The sequence below is a fragment of the Protopterus annectens genome, chromosome 8.part0, assembly GCF_019279795.1.
Source record: "Protopterus annectens isolate FY-2018-M chromosome 8.part0, PAN1.0, whole genome shotgun sequence".
Classification (NCBI taxonomy): Eukaryota; Metazoa; Chordata; order Ceratodontiformes; family Protopteridae; genus Protopterus; species Protopterus annectens.
The window spans coordinates 165,284,897-165,301,826 of record NC_056741.1 but is presented as its reverse complement, the minus strand read 5'-3'; the positions used below and the strand labels follow the sequence as shown (position 1 = coordinate 165,301,826).

General features: G+C 36.8%; 1 pseudogene; it reads left to right on the top strand.

Annotated features, from left to right (window-relative positions):
• Positions 1–639: 639 nt before the first annotated feature.
• On the top strand, positions 640–4,963 carry LOC122808174 (annotated as a pseudogene).
• Positions 4,964–16,930: the final 11,967 nt, after the last annotated feature.

The following is a 16,930-nucleotide window of genomic DNA, read 5'->3' as shown; positions in this document are numbered from 1 at the left end:
TAATCCTGTAGGAATGGCTATTTTTGACTTTATTTAGGATTGGATGTACTGCAGTCTGTTTGTGATGCATTAGTGTTGTTGGTAAGATAAAGGGGAATAAACCTGACAGATAAGTGAATATTTTAGAGTCAGATTATCTCTGCTTTTTGCATTGGAATGGTTGACAATGCATCAGATCATGTCCAACTATTCCGGATGATTGACTTTTCCTTGTTAATGTTAACTGGAATTAGTTTATTGGCATAATAACTTCTGTTTCTCAATATTTGCCCCTTGCCCTAAAAAAAATGGAGGCCTTCTCTGGCTACAAAGCATGACCAAAGATCTGACAGAGGCAGGGATTGTATATCCTCCTGTGGAACTTCAAACTCAGGTAAACTGATTCAGATGGTAACAGTTACTGGTAAGAATTAGATTGGCCTAACTATGCTTCCACGCTATAGTGAAATTAGGGAATGGTAGGAAGTATCATGGCTGTTAGGAGTGGTTCTAAAGCTGGGTAGATTTAGTGGAAGCTAAAGAAAACCTGCTTTGTTTGCTGTTGGAGTTGGCAAATTCCCCTGTCGAGGTGTTGTACGTAATGGGGTATTGTTAATAAAAAGAAAATTCTTGCAATCAGAGGCTAGTCAGCTTTTCTATATGAATAACAGCACTGCATTAGCAATTATCAAAGGGCATGCAGAGGTTTATTCAGAACTGGAATGTGCAGTGATTTTCCTCTGGATATTGACTAGCAAGTTAATTACCGTTAAGAGTCTGAGGCGATCCCTGCAATCCAAGAAAAGAGAGTTGAGAAGCAGAATGAGGCGTATGCGAGGTAGACAGCCTGTACAGGATGTGAACATCTTGGCCAAAGATGATGAAAAGAAGGCCGTGCAGTTTGACTACTATAGTCTGAGAAGAGAAAAATGCAGAGACACTATTCCTAGAATAAACATTAATATGTTACCATATCATTTAGCTGTACAATTGTCCTTCTAGGAATAGCATTTAATTATAGTGTGTACACTGCAATTACAGAGTGATTGCATTCAAACCCAGCCACATCACATTTAAAATATTTGTGGTAAGGATAGAAAGAGGAAGGGGAGAAACAATAATGCAACTCTTTAAAGAGCAATTACTTCCAAAGTTTATGGCATTTGAGCAACTGTAGCAAATGTAACTTCATTTTCAGTAGTGGTGGCACTGCATTCTGTGGATTATGATGAAAAATTACCACTCGAAAAAGAGCAAGGTTAATAAGTGTTAATAAAGAATGAGTGGCAGCCTTATAGAATTACAGCTAAACTAGATCCATGTTGATGCATTTATTCTAGGGGATTTGTGTACAATCTTATTCTTTTAATATCTCTTTAAACCAGTTAATAAGCTCTTTGCATTGCTGTAAGCAAACAGAAGGGTGCATGCAAACAGTAGGACCAGAATGGGCTAGAGCAGATCTATAAACTGTGTCTTATGTGAGAAAAAATATTGCTTCTTTAAAACAGCAAACACAGAAGAGTTCTAAAAATAAATGCAGAGAAAGGTCTATATATTGTTAGCAAACCACAATTACAGGCAACTTCTTGTTGAATAAGGAAATTGCAGAATGTATTGTAGGCTAATGAGATAATCCGCGGTGGTGGTGCTGCGGTAGCATTGTCGCCTCATAGCAAGACGTTGTCCCATTCGATTCTCAGCTAGAGCGTCTTCTGTGGAGACATGCGTGAATGGGCATACCTTCGTTGAAGGTTGTGCGTTAGGGCTGGCAACTCAGCACGTAAAAATCAACTGCCAATCATTAGCGGACCGGAGTTCCACTGTGGCGACCCCTAACCGGGAAAAGCCGAAGACACAACAACAACAACATTGTAGGCTAATGAGACAAGAGATCATGAAACACAGAATGCAAACATTAGGATATCTTTTATTAACTACTACAGTACTAAAGTTGTATGTTTACAAGTTAAGTAAAAGGATTTGAGCACACAATTGGCTGGAACAGCTGAGACACTGAAAATGGGAACAATGAAGTGGTGTAGATATAATGTTAATGAATAAAATGCACAGATGTCAGCAACAAACATATATTATTACAGAACAGAGACAGACATAGAAATATAATGTTCTGTAGAGTATGTGGGGTAAGGGATAGCATGAGGTAGCATACAAACTGTGCTGAATTTGGACATACTAATGCTACAGAATAAACATTATCGTTTTTATGTTCATAGGTGGTTACTATGCTATCGGTATAGGAGCCATTTTAAACACAGCAAAGCTTACCCCAAAGGTATCAAAATATTGCTGATGTGCAAGTAGACTAAGGAATTTTATAGTTATGATATAGTCTTATAGGCTTGTATGCATCAAGCATTCACTGGCAGACCTTGTGCAGGAGGATCAATATAAGAGAACAGAGATGTAGCCTGTGATATCTGGGAAATATAAAAGAAGAAAGGATGTAGTTATAAGGTCCTTATCACTGATGCATAATTATCAATAATTCAGTATTAGAAAGAAGCAAGGATAGCGGCCTCAGTTCATCACAAATATTGCAGTTTCACTGACATTTATAAAAGCAAAAGTAGTAATTAGTAAAGTGATACTAGACATATTATATTATATTATATTATAAGTCAGAATTATAATATTCTTACCAATTAGACCAGAGAGAGAGAGAGATCTGACAAAAGGCTTTGTACCTGTGAAATATAAGACAACCACATCTTTCTGAAGAAAGTAGTTGAGATTTAACATAGATTAGCTGGTGTTAAGTAACCATGGACAATGAGAAGAGGAATTGTCACAGATTAAAAAAACACAGGTATTTCAGTTAGTTTACAGTGCTCCATCATATACAGATATGGTTATTTTAGTGAAGCTAAAACATTGACAGAAAAACAATGCGCATGGCAAGAAACAATGAATAGTAAAAACATTATATGAAATAAGATACCTTAATGGGGAAGGGGTTGTTATAATGGTTAAGGTGTTTATGTCACAGACACAAGGTACAACGTTTGATTTTCACCTTTCAGGGAAATCAGCTAGGTTTAAAATAGCCCACAAGGGCAGCTCCCTAGTACTTGTCTATAAACCTTAAGTAGATTCCAGTCATTGAACAAACTTGTTTGGTTACAGTGACTAGCAATCCTTGAACAAAGAGAACCTTAGTATAATTATATAAATATTACTCAGAAACAGCTACATCTACATGCACTCGGCTGAAACTCTGGGTACTTCTTGGTGAGGTAGAAGGATTTGTTGCCGAGAATACCACAGTAACACCCTATATCTAAGTAAGATGCAAGGTGTGATGAGTAAGGTTATGCTAAATGTATTTTGTATTCAGTGCTTGTGTTTCCCTTACACAATAATACATAGACTACTGAAATTTTTAAAGTCTCTACTAGAACTCCAAGAACATGAGTAATGGTCAGAACAATTGCTAGTGGTAAACACTGGTGTATGTTTGTGTGTGTGTGTGTGTGTGTGTGTGTGTGTGTGTGTGTGTGTGTGTGTGTGTGTGTGTGTGTGTATGCATGTAATGTGCGATTTGTAAGAAATAGTATTTATTCCTGTATTAACAGACATATCATATAACTTAGAAGAATCCAGAGATAACAATGGCATAGGTAGTTTATAAGAGTGATGGTAGTAAGTGAGGATGGTAGTTATGATTGTACATGGCGTTACAGTGAGGAAGACTTGGTGGTGACACTATGGATAACAATGGCATAGGCAGTTTACAAGAGTGGTGGTAGTAAGTGAGGATGGTAGTTATGATTATACATAGTGTTACAGTGAGGAAGACTTGGTGGTGATTTTATACATGTAGAGGCATTTGCAGTTTGTGGCATTCTGGGTGAACATTGTATATACATGTGCCTTGTTCTGTTCATAGACAGATACCCAGTGATGCTATCATAAGGGCTTCAAGGTGATTTTCTAGGAGCAGTGGATTGTGCATTTTATGACTTTTGAGGTGGCTGTTGCTAACATTTATGCCTTGCTCTGTTGAGAGCTACAATGCAAAGCAGAAGGTCTCTCAAGAAGACCCCATAGTAATCTTTTATGTCCAAAGCACTGTGCACTTTGTTACATTCTAGGTAGATATTACAGACAGATAATTCTGCAAAAGTATTTTCAAGAGGATTCACAAGTGTTCTAATATATACAGGAGACAGGAAGGTGGGTCCTATATATTCTTGGACGAGAATCTGATTTTTCGTGATTCACAGCACTTCCCTGGACATTGGGCACCAAGTGATTGGCTGGATAAATTTCCTGGCCTGGTCCATCTCCTTCTACCCACAAATCATTGAGAACTGGAGAAGGAGAAGTGTGGTGGGACTGAGTTTTGATTTTCTGGCACTAAATCTCACTGTATTTATTGCATGCAGTGTAGTTAGCGTTGGAATCTTTTGGGTGCCTTATAATAGGATGGGTTTATGCAGCAGAATCCAAATGGAGGAAGCCCTGCAGATGCTAATGATGTGATCTTCAGTCTGCATGTGGTATTGCTGACACTTATTGTTATTGCACAGTGCTGCAAGGAGGCCAAAAAGTGCCGAAAATCACTATTGGACATCTGTGGTAGCATGGGCATTTGCTCTTTCATCACTTTTCATAACTGTGGCTGGCAAAAACAACTTGGCTACAGTATCTTTACTATTTTTCCTACATTAAACTAGGAATCACACTGGCGAAATACACTCCTCAGGTATGTCTAAATTATTGCTGAAGGAGTACAGAAGGATGAAGCATTGGAAATGTCCAGCTAGACCTCACTAGGGGAGCCTTCAGCTTACTTCAGATGTTTTTGCAGTCCTACAACATGATGCATGGACACTGATCTTTGATGACTCAAATAAGTTTGGCCAGGGTTTTTTTCTCGATTGTGATTGACATCATATTTATGATACAACACTACTTCTGTATAGACACTCAAAGCACAGGTATGATATGTGATACCTAATTAGTATTGCTCAGTTTTTCACATGTATGCAAAGTTTAATGGATGTCTTTGTAAATACCTTTGTTAGTTTATTTTGTTAACTCCTTTACATATTTAATTGAATTTTCTATGTAACAATCTTTGTATTCATACTTATATGTTAATCTATGTGACTGATGTATGAATCTCTTTTATTAAAATTAATAAAACTGTTTTAAAAAAAGCACAGGCATGAGCAATGTGATGGAGGCTGGTGAGAAGCTGAAAACAGATGCACTTAAATCATGCACTGGGAAATGGATATCTGCCCTGTTTATGACCCAAATTATATGGTACTAGCCTTACCACAAGCAGGCATAGGTCTGTTGGTTCTTTGTTAATGACAGTTTTACAGTAGTCTTCAAAAGTAGCACTTGAAGAGAACCAAAAATTATACTTAACAGAAGCTACTGCACTTCATATTTGTAAGTCTCTGTGCACTTTAATCTTATTTTTACAGATGTACTTTAATTAATGTAATGATATTTGAAAAAAAAGAAGGACCTTTCTGAAAAAAAAAGTAAAATGTGGGAAGTTGGCATAATGGTTAAGGTGTTCACCTTACAGATGCAAGGTACAGGGTTTGATTTTTACATGGGGTAAATAGCTAGGCTTAACATTGCCCCAAAGGGCAGTTAGCCTAGTACTAATCTATCAGCAGATGAATACAGAGTTAATAGCCTTTTGAGTAGCTATTACTAGTATATATAGCTTATTTTACTCACAGGGAGATGCTCAAGGAGAGGTACTGTTGGGAGAAACTGAGGTAATCTACATACAGAGAAGCATGCAATATGTGACCCTCTATGTGTATATTACTAGTATGCATGCATGTGTTATTCAATTCAGACAGTCAGACAGAGGTACAACTGGGAGGACAGCAAGGAAATATTTTAGGAGCAGAGGACATTGTTTTGCCTTTCTGTGTGAATATTGCTATTAATCATAGGTTCATAGCTTCATAGGTTAGTACTAAGCTAACTGCCCTTGTGAGCCATTTTAAGCCTAGCCAATTATCCCTTGTGAGACTCATACCCTGCACCTTGAGTTTGTAAGGCAAACACCTTAACCATTAGGCCACCCTCCCAACCCTACCTTTTTCTCTTCACAAGCACACACTCAGGGGCATGCACTTTCAGAAGGACACTAAGGTAATCTTATAGCTGCAGATAGCTGAGTGGTTTGCGACATTGTGGGTGGACATTGTTAGTATGTATTCCATGTTCTGCTTGCAGACAGACCCACATCAGTAACCCCAAATTCTCCTGAGCATTGGAAGAAGGATGTGATGCAGTTACTAGAAATGTTAAGTAAGTAAGGGGGAAAAGTAAGGCAAGTAAAGAATAGGACAGTCATTTATTAAAAGAACTGGTATATCTCATTTTACTTATTTATTAAATTTTCATTTGTTTACTGAGATAGTCTCTTGGGAATTGGAAATATCAATGTTCAATGGAGGCTAGGGGAGAAAAGTTGCAAAACAAGGATAGAAATACATTGCTGACAATTAAAAAATGGTCAGCAAACATTATTTACAAAGTATGTCAAAAGAAATGGTCAACAAATACTATTTCCAAATCATATCAGATTAAGGAAATACGTGATTTCAAGATATTGTGAGTAGAATCAAAAATACTATACTAATTCACTTGTATAGTATCCATAGTGAAGAGAGTTTAGAGTGCATACTTCTAACTATAGGTGTGGTACAGTTGCACAGTTCATTAGTTGCCAGGAGATATTTTAGGGTGGGTTTGAATTGTTGCAGGTTATTTAAAGGCCTGAGGTGGTCTGGAAATTTGTTCCATGCCTTGGAGATGGTGACAGAGAATAGTGAGTGACTTTAATAATTATTAGATTTATTAGCAAAAGCTAGTTTAAGTTCTGAGGATCTTAGGTTTCTATTTGTTACATGTCATTGGATGAGATTTGACAGCAAGGGTGTTTTAAGTGGATGCTGAAGTTTTTTGTGTGCTTTGAGTAGCTGGGAGAGGATGATGTGCTGAGGAAGTTCAAGCCAGCTGAGGGTATTGAGTGCTGTGCATTGATGGGGGTGGTTTGGGAGTCTGCAGGTGAATTTTCTTTATGTTGTAGTTGCTTTCTAGTTTGTATTTTTTGAAATGTTAAGATTAGATTTTGAGAGTAAGATTTTAAGAGTTGAAATTTGTGAATATTGTTGCTGCATATAGGAGGGTAGGAAGGAGAAGGGAGGGGGCAGTTATGTTTTACTGTGATCATTTAGTAGGTGTTTTGCTGTGTAAAGAGAGCATAGTTTGCCATGTGTCTTTTTGCCTGAGGTGACAATGTGCAGATCAAATGTCAACTTGTTATCAATGACAACTCCTAGTAATTTTGTGTTGTTGATGTTTTCAATTATTATTATTATTTTAGTACGTAACATTACAGTCAGAGTTGTTTTGATTTATGTTTTTAGTAAGGGATAGGATTAGTTTGGTTTTGTTGGGGTTTACGAGCAATTGAGATTTATTTAGCCAGTTTTGCATAGAGGTGAAAGCTTCTATGTGATGGTTTCTAAGGTAGGATAATTTCAGGCTGAGTAAACTAAAGTTCAGTCATCAGCTTATTGTACTATGGTGGTGCATTTTGGTTCACTGTCCACATCATTAATGAAGATATTGAAAAGTATTGGCCTGAATATGGCACCTTGGGTGACTCCTGTAGTGATTGGAAGGAATGTGGAGTGAGACTAATTCCATTTTACAGACAGGGTGTGATTGTTCAGATAGCTGGTGAACCAGCTATGTGATGGAGTTTTGAAGCCTATAAGATGTTGTCTTTAGAAGAGTAATTGATGTGAGACTGTGTCAAAGGCTTTTGACAAGCCCAGAAAATGGGTAGAGACAAAAATTACTTGAGTTTTTACTTTGATTAATGGTATCTAAGAAATGTAGCATTGCAGTTTCAGTGATGTGTTGGGACTAAGAAACATGTTGGGTAGCAGAAAGTAGTTTTGAGAGGTTTGATTGTGGTGTTGATGTGGTGGGCAATATACACAAAATAGAAGTTAAGAACAGAAATAGATGACTTATTGTAGCAGAGATTTTGGCTATAAGAATAAGAAAATAAAGTTATTTCATAGATAGTTATGACAGACTACAGGGAAGGTGGAGTACATAAATTATGACAAAAGAAAAGTTCACCCAGTACAGATAATGACAAAACCATGTAGTAATGGAGAAAATTAATGACCCAGGCATTAGCTGGTGATTAGTATGGAAAAGAAGTCAGGAGGAATACAAGCGGCAATGTCACAGATTAGGCAGGGTAAGGAATACTTTTGGGAAAATTACATTTGTAGACTGAACGAGACAAGAGGGATAACTAAAATGAGACAGAAGTTGGTAAGACACAATGAAGAGAAAATTAGGGAATGTAATTCACAAATTAAATAAGCAAAGTTAGAAAGTTCAAAAATGAAAGGTGAGGTCTATGTATGTCTAATGGAAGAAGTTAGGAGGAATGGTTTCTGGATGGAGGTGGTAATGACAAAATTGGATCTTGAAGAAAGGAACTATGGTTGTTTTGACCACTAAAGTACTGAAGTATATCTTAGACTTTTTTTTCAGAATGCAGCTAATGATGAAAGGAGAGAAAATGAGAAATTAAGTGGAACAATAACATTTCAAGAGAAAAATGGAAATAATCGGCTACTGAAATTATACTTGGCCTAATGAAAGGGTACAGCACTATTAAATCACAATATCCATGGAATGATGTGAGAGTTTATGGCCATTACAAGAAAATGTAACCATTACAGAAAGACATCAAATATCTTCAGAAGCCTTAAATGAATGCTATGGGGAAGGAGCCCAGCAAAAAGATATGCATAGAGTAGCAGTAGTAGGAAGAGGAGAAGAAATGAGAAAAAATGGTTGAAAGATAGTAACAATCAATTTAGTTAAATCTGTACTATAAAATACTGCCAAAGTTTGCAGGCCAGGATAAACGTGTGAGCAACTAGGTGGTTTAGCAAGGAATTTATACTATTAAAAAAGCAATGGATATTAAGTGAGTTTTGGAATAATTGAGGATATAAATACTTTTTATGCTATGGATAAAACTACAGTATACTACCTGCAGGCATATATAGTAAAAACATTCAGCAGTGTATATCATGACAGCTTTCTATCGTTATAAGAGGTGTGCGGGGGGGGGGGACACAAGTTACAATGGTAAGTGGAGGAAGTGTGTTAAGATTCCTGCATTAATGCAGTGGTGATATTTTAGTAAACTAATATTCCAATAAAGGGTGTTTGTATTATTTTGAAAAGAAAAAAAACAGAATTTAAATTGAAGAGTTGAGTCGTGTACAGCTTAGTAAGAGATTCAGTCAAACATTATGGTTATACTGTTTAATATTTTTTTCTAACCAAGTAGCTCACATTTTGTGAAAACATATTTTTACTATTTTTTATTGTCTGCAAACTACTGCAGTAAAACAGAGCTTTCTTTCATGTAATGGGGAGAAGTACTCTGCTCTGACCTTTATTATGTCCCAGTTTATTGCATTACTTTATGTCGGTGAGGAAAAACATTGCAATGAAGAGAGCAAGACAAACTGCACATGATTTAAATGGCATAGATGTGTACAGTGTTAAAAGAGCTACTTGAATACTACAAATGTTGTGGTCAGCCAAACTGAAAGCTGTGATAATATCTATGGCTGACGAAATCCCACAAGACATATTCGGAGCCAAAGACGTTGATGAGAAATAACCAAAAAGCTAACAAAGTACACTCAGTGTAAAATAAAGATAAAAAACTAATAATACACCAGACACCAGCTACGGTCACAAGAGCAAAATGTATTCAATGATTGAATGCTTTTGTCTCTTAAAACTCATCAATAATCAAATACATTCACACAAAAAATACCAGTCCTTGTGACATCATTAGTGATGCTTCTAGTCACATGCTGTAAACTTATCTAATAAGTAATCATAAACACAATATTCATGTTTGACCACATAAAATACAATAAATATCATATATGTGATATTAAAAAATTAAACATAATATAATACCCGCGGTGGTGGTGCTGTGGTAGCGTTGTCGCCTCGCAGTAAGACGCTGTCCGGTTCGATTCTCAGCTAGAGTGTCTTCTGCGTGCAGACATGGGTGAATGGGCATACCTTCGTTGAAGGTTGTGCATCAGGGCTGGTAACTCAGCACGTAAAACTCAACTACCAATCATTAGCGGACTGGAGTTCCGCTGTGGCGACCCCTAACCAGGAAAAAACGAAAAGACACAAAGACACAACAATATAATTTATAAATTATAAATTTATTGACTTCAGTGTTAAAACACCAGTGATCGAGGTTCTTCCATAACATACAAAGGGAGCTGCCAAATGAAGTCCCTATATTTGAGTTTGAACTCCCAAGATTCCCCTCTTTTGTTCTCACTCACTCACTTTGCCTATTAAACAAAGTAAAAACTTCTTAGAATCCCTGCAAGACAATGAATGTCTGCATAGGCATGAATCTTGTGATACACACACCCAAGCATGGAAGATTGCTTCACCTCTGTGATCAAACCATGCTAACCGTGGCTAAATTTTGTGATAACCATATCCACTTGTGGATTATTGATAAAGTAATTGCAGGATTATAACTTGATTAAAGCTCAGCTTTCTGTATAATTCCAAACACTTTTTAGAGTATAATATTACTTCAAGAAATAGGTTTGGGAGCATTAGGTACAATGTATGTGGTGGTCAAACATCACATAGTTAAGGTATTTGGAAGAAACTGTTAAATAAGATCAAAGAAATAAAGTTATGGGATAAATATGTTCCACATAAAAGGACATTTATACAAATTATTTTAATTAAAATATTTAATTAGAAGTGAGCAGTTAAGTAGCAAAAGTGGAAAAAGTTACTTTTGGGATATATTTTGAGTTCTCTGATGAAACAAGTGAAATTGGGTATTTTAAACAAAAAAAAAAAACAAAGCGGAAAAGGAAACATGATCCAGCCAATGGCTATCTTCATCTGCAGAAACTTGTATATGTGGTATACAAAATGCAGAGATAATGTAAATCTATGTTACAAAGTAAAGCTATTTTATGAAAGAAAGTTAGCACTAAATACGAGGTGGTATTAAATAAACGAGAACTTGAAGTATTGGGATTATCCAGGTTTAGGGAATGATATGGGTGTGGTTTAAGAAAATGTAAATATGGAAACTACACTAGCATGGCTAGATATAAAGAAAAGCATGGCATTTAGGAATTATGGAATGGCTTTCACTGGGTACAGTATGAGAACTGTTAAATATGGAAATATGCAGCTGTATGTAAGTTCAACACAACCTTAGAAGTATAAATTCAAAGATACTGGACTTTGTGTGAGGATTAAACATACAAAACAGATGGTCAAAACTAATGTTTAATTAAGCACAAATTGACAAAAAAAGAGCATGTTTAACTACAGCCTCTGCATGCGTGTATGCGTGCATGCAGGTATGCGTGTATGTGTGTATCCGTGTATGTGTGTATACGTGCATGTAAAAGTGCAAGTGCCTATATGTGTTTTGCAGACATGAAAAAAATGAACAAAGAACAAACAACTGACTAGGAAGTCAAAGACCACAGCAGTTCATGGTGAATTGCGGTGGTTTTACCAATAAAGGAATGTTTCTTTCTACAATAACTGTGAATTGGAGTAGTTTCTATCATTATTAGATTAATTTGCTGTGGTCTTTGTTTTCCTAGTCAGTTGTTTATTCTTTGATTAGATTTCTGTTCCAGTTCCATGTACTTCTTGTTTTTTTTTGTGGTGTGTTTTGGAGACATGTTATAAGAAATGTTGTATAATGATTCTCTGCACTGCAAGACAATGCATGGGGAATGCATGAGTTTCTGGAAATTTATGAAGAGGGGACTGAGAAATGAGGTTAGGCAAGGTGACAGATGAGACAGGCATGACTGGTGTGAGCTGTATTATAACAGGCTAATTATAAGTCTTTTATGGTACATTTAGAGAGGAAAATATGCTAACATTATGTATAACATAAAATGAAATATTTCACAAGAAAGTGAATAGGAAGAGAACATCTGAAACGATGGGAGTTAACAATAAAATTAACCATATATTATGTTATAACCACACAAAGATGCACAAACACACAACCCCCCCACACACACACACACACACACAATCACACATAGTCTTGTTCAGCATCGTCTATAAGACTGAAGCTTTGGCTAGCAGTTGCCTTGCCACTAATGTTAAATGTTCCTAGGCTTCAGTTCCTCCCTAGTCCAACAATTCCCTATGCAATAACATCCTTTCAAAATTTTGCATGCTGCTATTTCTGTCTACACTTTAGTCCTAGCAATATGGAAGGATGTAATTGCAGGGTAAGTCATCACCTGAAGCAGTAAGAAAAGGTTTGAGTTCATGGTGTGAAAAGAGTCACCTACTGACACCTAACAGCAATATGTGAAATCCTGCTAAGCTGTTGTTTCTTCTGTTTTTTTTTATTGTATTTACAGAAAAAAACTGGTGCAAATATTTCTTGTTCCTGGAAAACAAAATATAAGCTAAATATTTTGAAGAAGAGTAGCAAACATGCAGAGATTCTTGCACACTGTATGGACACCACTTATGTGTTGCTGTTTTGTAGTTTGGTTGTACAGTTTGTTAGTAACTTAGGCTTCAGACTTCTCTGAGGTATAATCACCCAGGAAATTTATGTAGATTATCTTGAACTTTCCTCTAAGTATTCACCAATGTAATGAACTATTTTCCAATTCTTTGGGCAAAACATATTTACTTCAGTATATTTAATTTGTAATATCACTAACTTCCCTCAGTCTGCGTTAGCGTTGTCGCCTCACAGTAAGACATTGTCGCGTTCGATTCTCAGCTAGAGCGTCTCCTGTGTGGAGGCATGCGTGAATGGGCATGCCTTCGTTGAAGGTTGTGCATCAGGGCTGGTAAAAATCCACTACCAAACATTAGCAGACCAGAGTTCCGCTGTGGCGACCCCTAACCTGGATAAGCCGAAAGACACAACAACAACAACAACTAACATCCCTCAGTCTACAGAAAAAGGCATCACCTTTCCAATGGAAAAGGTAGAAAAAAGAGGCAAGGGGCAGGTGAAATGGAAGAAATGGAAGAAATCGTCTCAAGCTGTGGATTTACAGTGCCAGCTGGATGAGAATTTAATATGTGATGAAAACAGTGGGATTAATAAGACTAATAGTGATGAAGCTCTATCCTTCGTAACAATTGATAGAGCAGAAATGATTGTATTAGAAGCTGAAGATTCTTCAGAGATGGTCAGCAAAGATATTCTTGTAATTGGAAATTCAGTTGTTAGAGGAACTGATACTTATATTTGCAGAGATGATAATGAACATCGAGTAGTGTTATGCTTGCCAGAAGCAAAAATAGAAGATATGAAACAAGTCTTGGAATACCTTAATGTAAGGAAGTATGGATCTGTTTTTATTCATGTTGGTACAAATGATGTCACCAACAAAGATTCTCTGACTGTTAGTCGGGAACTGACAGCCCTCCTAGATAGTACAGCTTGTTAGTACAGCGTGTGTTAGTACATATTTTTCACAAATCACCTATAGAAAGGATAGTCAGGTCACTGTGAATGAAAAGATTTTTTGGATAAACACCTACATGGAAAAAATGTCCTGTTTTAAAAAATGGAAATGTGTAGAGCATCCAAGCCTTCTTTTGGGCACACATGTTCAGACAGGATGGTGTGCATTTGTCTAGATCAGGGAAGAGAATTTTTGCAGCAGATATTTTGCAATATTTGACAAATACTAGCCAAGATTTTTGCCAGGTCAAAAATGTAACAGTTCACAGATAGCAACATTTGATGCATCTCTGATGGTTATTAATGCTAGGAGCATTAATAATAACGTTTTTTTATTAGAAAATTTGCTACGTTCCCACAAGATTGATGTTATTATTGTTTGTGAAATATGGTTAAAGAACAATGACTGGAAACGAATTCTGACAGGGTATAAATGTTTTTACTGTAACAGACATTCTAACAAAAAATCAGGTGAAGGTGTTATGATAGGGGATTAAAGATAGCTATGAGACCTGTGATTGTTACATGTTAAATGATATCACCAATACTATAGACTCTGTAACTGTGACAATAAAGACAACCCTGGAACATATAACAATTGTTGGAGTGTATAGACCACCAAAGTCAAGTGCAGATGACCTAGAGGAATTCATACATTTCTTACATGAAACACAGGACGGAAGAATTATATTAGCTGTGGACTTAAATTTACCACAAACAGACTGGAATAATATTGATTCAACAACGTTAGTAAAGAAATTATTCACAGAGTATGTGCAGTGATCATGGGGTTATTAAGGTTAATTTGTTGCTAGATAATTCTGCCAAACTGAAATCTAAGCCAGTGCACAGAAGGTTAATTACAGATTATAGTGAAGCAAAACAGTTACTATATAAAACTAACTGGAGTGAGGTGTTCAGTGGAAAAACTGCAGATGGAATGTGAAAAACTTTGAAACAGAAATTGTTTGAATGCAAAAAGTCAAAAAAATGTTTAACATCAGGATCTAAGCATGCAACATCAGGGGGATATATTTCCATAAGAACAAGATACCTGATTAAGGTGAAAGACAAAAATATAAGAAGTGGAAGAGAGGTCAAACTACAACTTTGAAAACTGAAATAAACAAGCTGTACAAACAGATTAAGCATAGTGTTAGATAAGATCAAGAAAAACTTGAAGAACATTTATATAAAGATATTGAGCATAATAAGAAACATTTTTATAGCTACATAAGATGTGGAAGGAGTAAAGATACACAAATTGATAAACTGTGTGCAGATTCTAAAATTTATTCTCATACACAACAGATTATAGATATATTTACAAAATCTTATGCAAAACAGTTTGGCTACACAAAAGGGGTGGTAAGTTGTCCTAGTGATATCCAGGTAACCCCAGATACTGGAATTAAATTAGATTATATTGAAAAAGAACTGTGCAAACTGGATCCAAACAAAGCACAGGGAGGAGACGGAATTAGTAACAATGACCTGAGAACACTTGAGCAGGAACTTACACTACCATTATATCTGTTATTCACTAGGTCATATAAATATGGGGAGATTTCTCAAGATTGGAGACATGCACTTATTAAACCTGTCTTTAAGGGAAAGGGGAGAATGACAAACCCAGAATCATATAGACCCTTAAGTCTACTTTCATGTTGTGAAAAAATAATGGAGAAGGTAATACTAGATAAGTTATTGTCAGAACTGGACAGGTTGGGACTTGAAACCATATATCAGCATGCATATGTTGAAAATAGATCTATTACCACCTGTAACATGATGTTCTATAACAATATAATAACTGCTACAAATGACAAATTGTGCTAGGATGTGATTTATATAGATTTAACTTCAGCATTTGACAGGGTCACACACAAAACACTGATCAATAAATTAGTGCAACTAGGTATTGATGTACTGTTGATAAGATGGATAGCTGCACAGCTTACAAATAGGACATGGCAAGTATCACACACCAACTGGACAGGTGAAATCCTTGGTTACAGTCAAGGTGTCCCACAGGGCTCTGTCCAAGGCCCTTACTTGTTTAGATTGTATCTTTCAGACTTTATTTTTTCATCTGAGGTGTTCTACAGTCTATATGCTGACGACCTGAAATTGGGTAAACTGATTACAAGTGTTACAGATAAGGCATGTCTGCAAAATAATTTGACTAAATTGACCATTTAGGCACAGGAGAATATGTTGATAAATACATCAAAAATTAAGCATATGAGATTTGGAAGACATAAACTGAAAGGTGAATATTTTATACAGCACACAGTGATTGAAACTGTAGACTCATTTAAGGACCTGGGTATATGGGTGGATTCAGCTATGAGTTTTTCTAATCATATCACCAATTGGCTAATGCTAGTTATAAAACTATAGTTTATATAAAAAGATTTATAAAGTCTAGGAAATCAAACATAATGAAGTCATTGTTTGTTAGTTACATTAGACCCAAACTTGAGTATGGAATAACAATATGGAAACCCTATAGGAAAACAAGCATGAATAAACTGGAAAGAGTACAGCGGAAATATACCAAGGGCATCCATGGATGTGAAAATCTAAGTTATTATGAAAGACTAAAACATCTGCCCCGGAATTCATGAAGCTCGGCGCAAGGCCAGCGTAAGGCCTGCGCCGGCGGTGCAGTGAATAGCCGGCGTAGTAGCGCCATATGCATAGTAATGAGTGCGCGCTGCAACCACAGACACGTGCGTAGGTTACGTGAGCGAGCCCAAGTAGGATGCGTCTGGAGGCGTGGTTAAGCCGGCAGGCGATGAGCAACCTAAAGTGCTGACTGCCACAGTCCGCCCAGAATAGAAATGGCACCAGCCATGGCCCGTGCAGAATGAAATGCACGCAGAGTATGCAACATAGTACCCGTCCCAACTAAACGGAGAAGCAAACACAACCCACGAAGCCCGAAGTGTACCTGTCCAAGGAACAAAGGATACGCGTAATACCGTGTTCATCCCGCAATGCACTGTGAGTGTGCATACCCAGAGAAGGTGTACCGCAGCATGCCAGCGCGCCGCACCGACATAGGAGTAGCGACCAAGGTTACCACCTGTCCCACTTTGCGAGGGGCAGTCCCCCCATGGGCAGTTGTGTCCCGAAAAAAAAATTAAAAACGGCAAATGTGCTACGATTGTAGGACATAATCATATCCCGTATTTTAGGTAATGGTTGCATGAAATAGTTATTACCGCAACTAAAATACCTAAATGTCACAAGAAACAGAATAAGCAACCAAACTGCTACAACAATAAGCTTTTATTAAGGCAAACAAATGAAGTTCTATGCTATGTAGTGACCGTGGGTATGTGTCGGCCT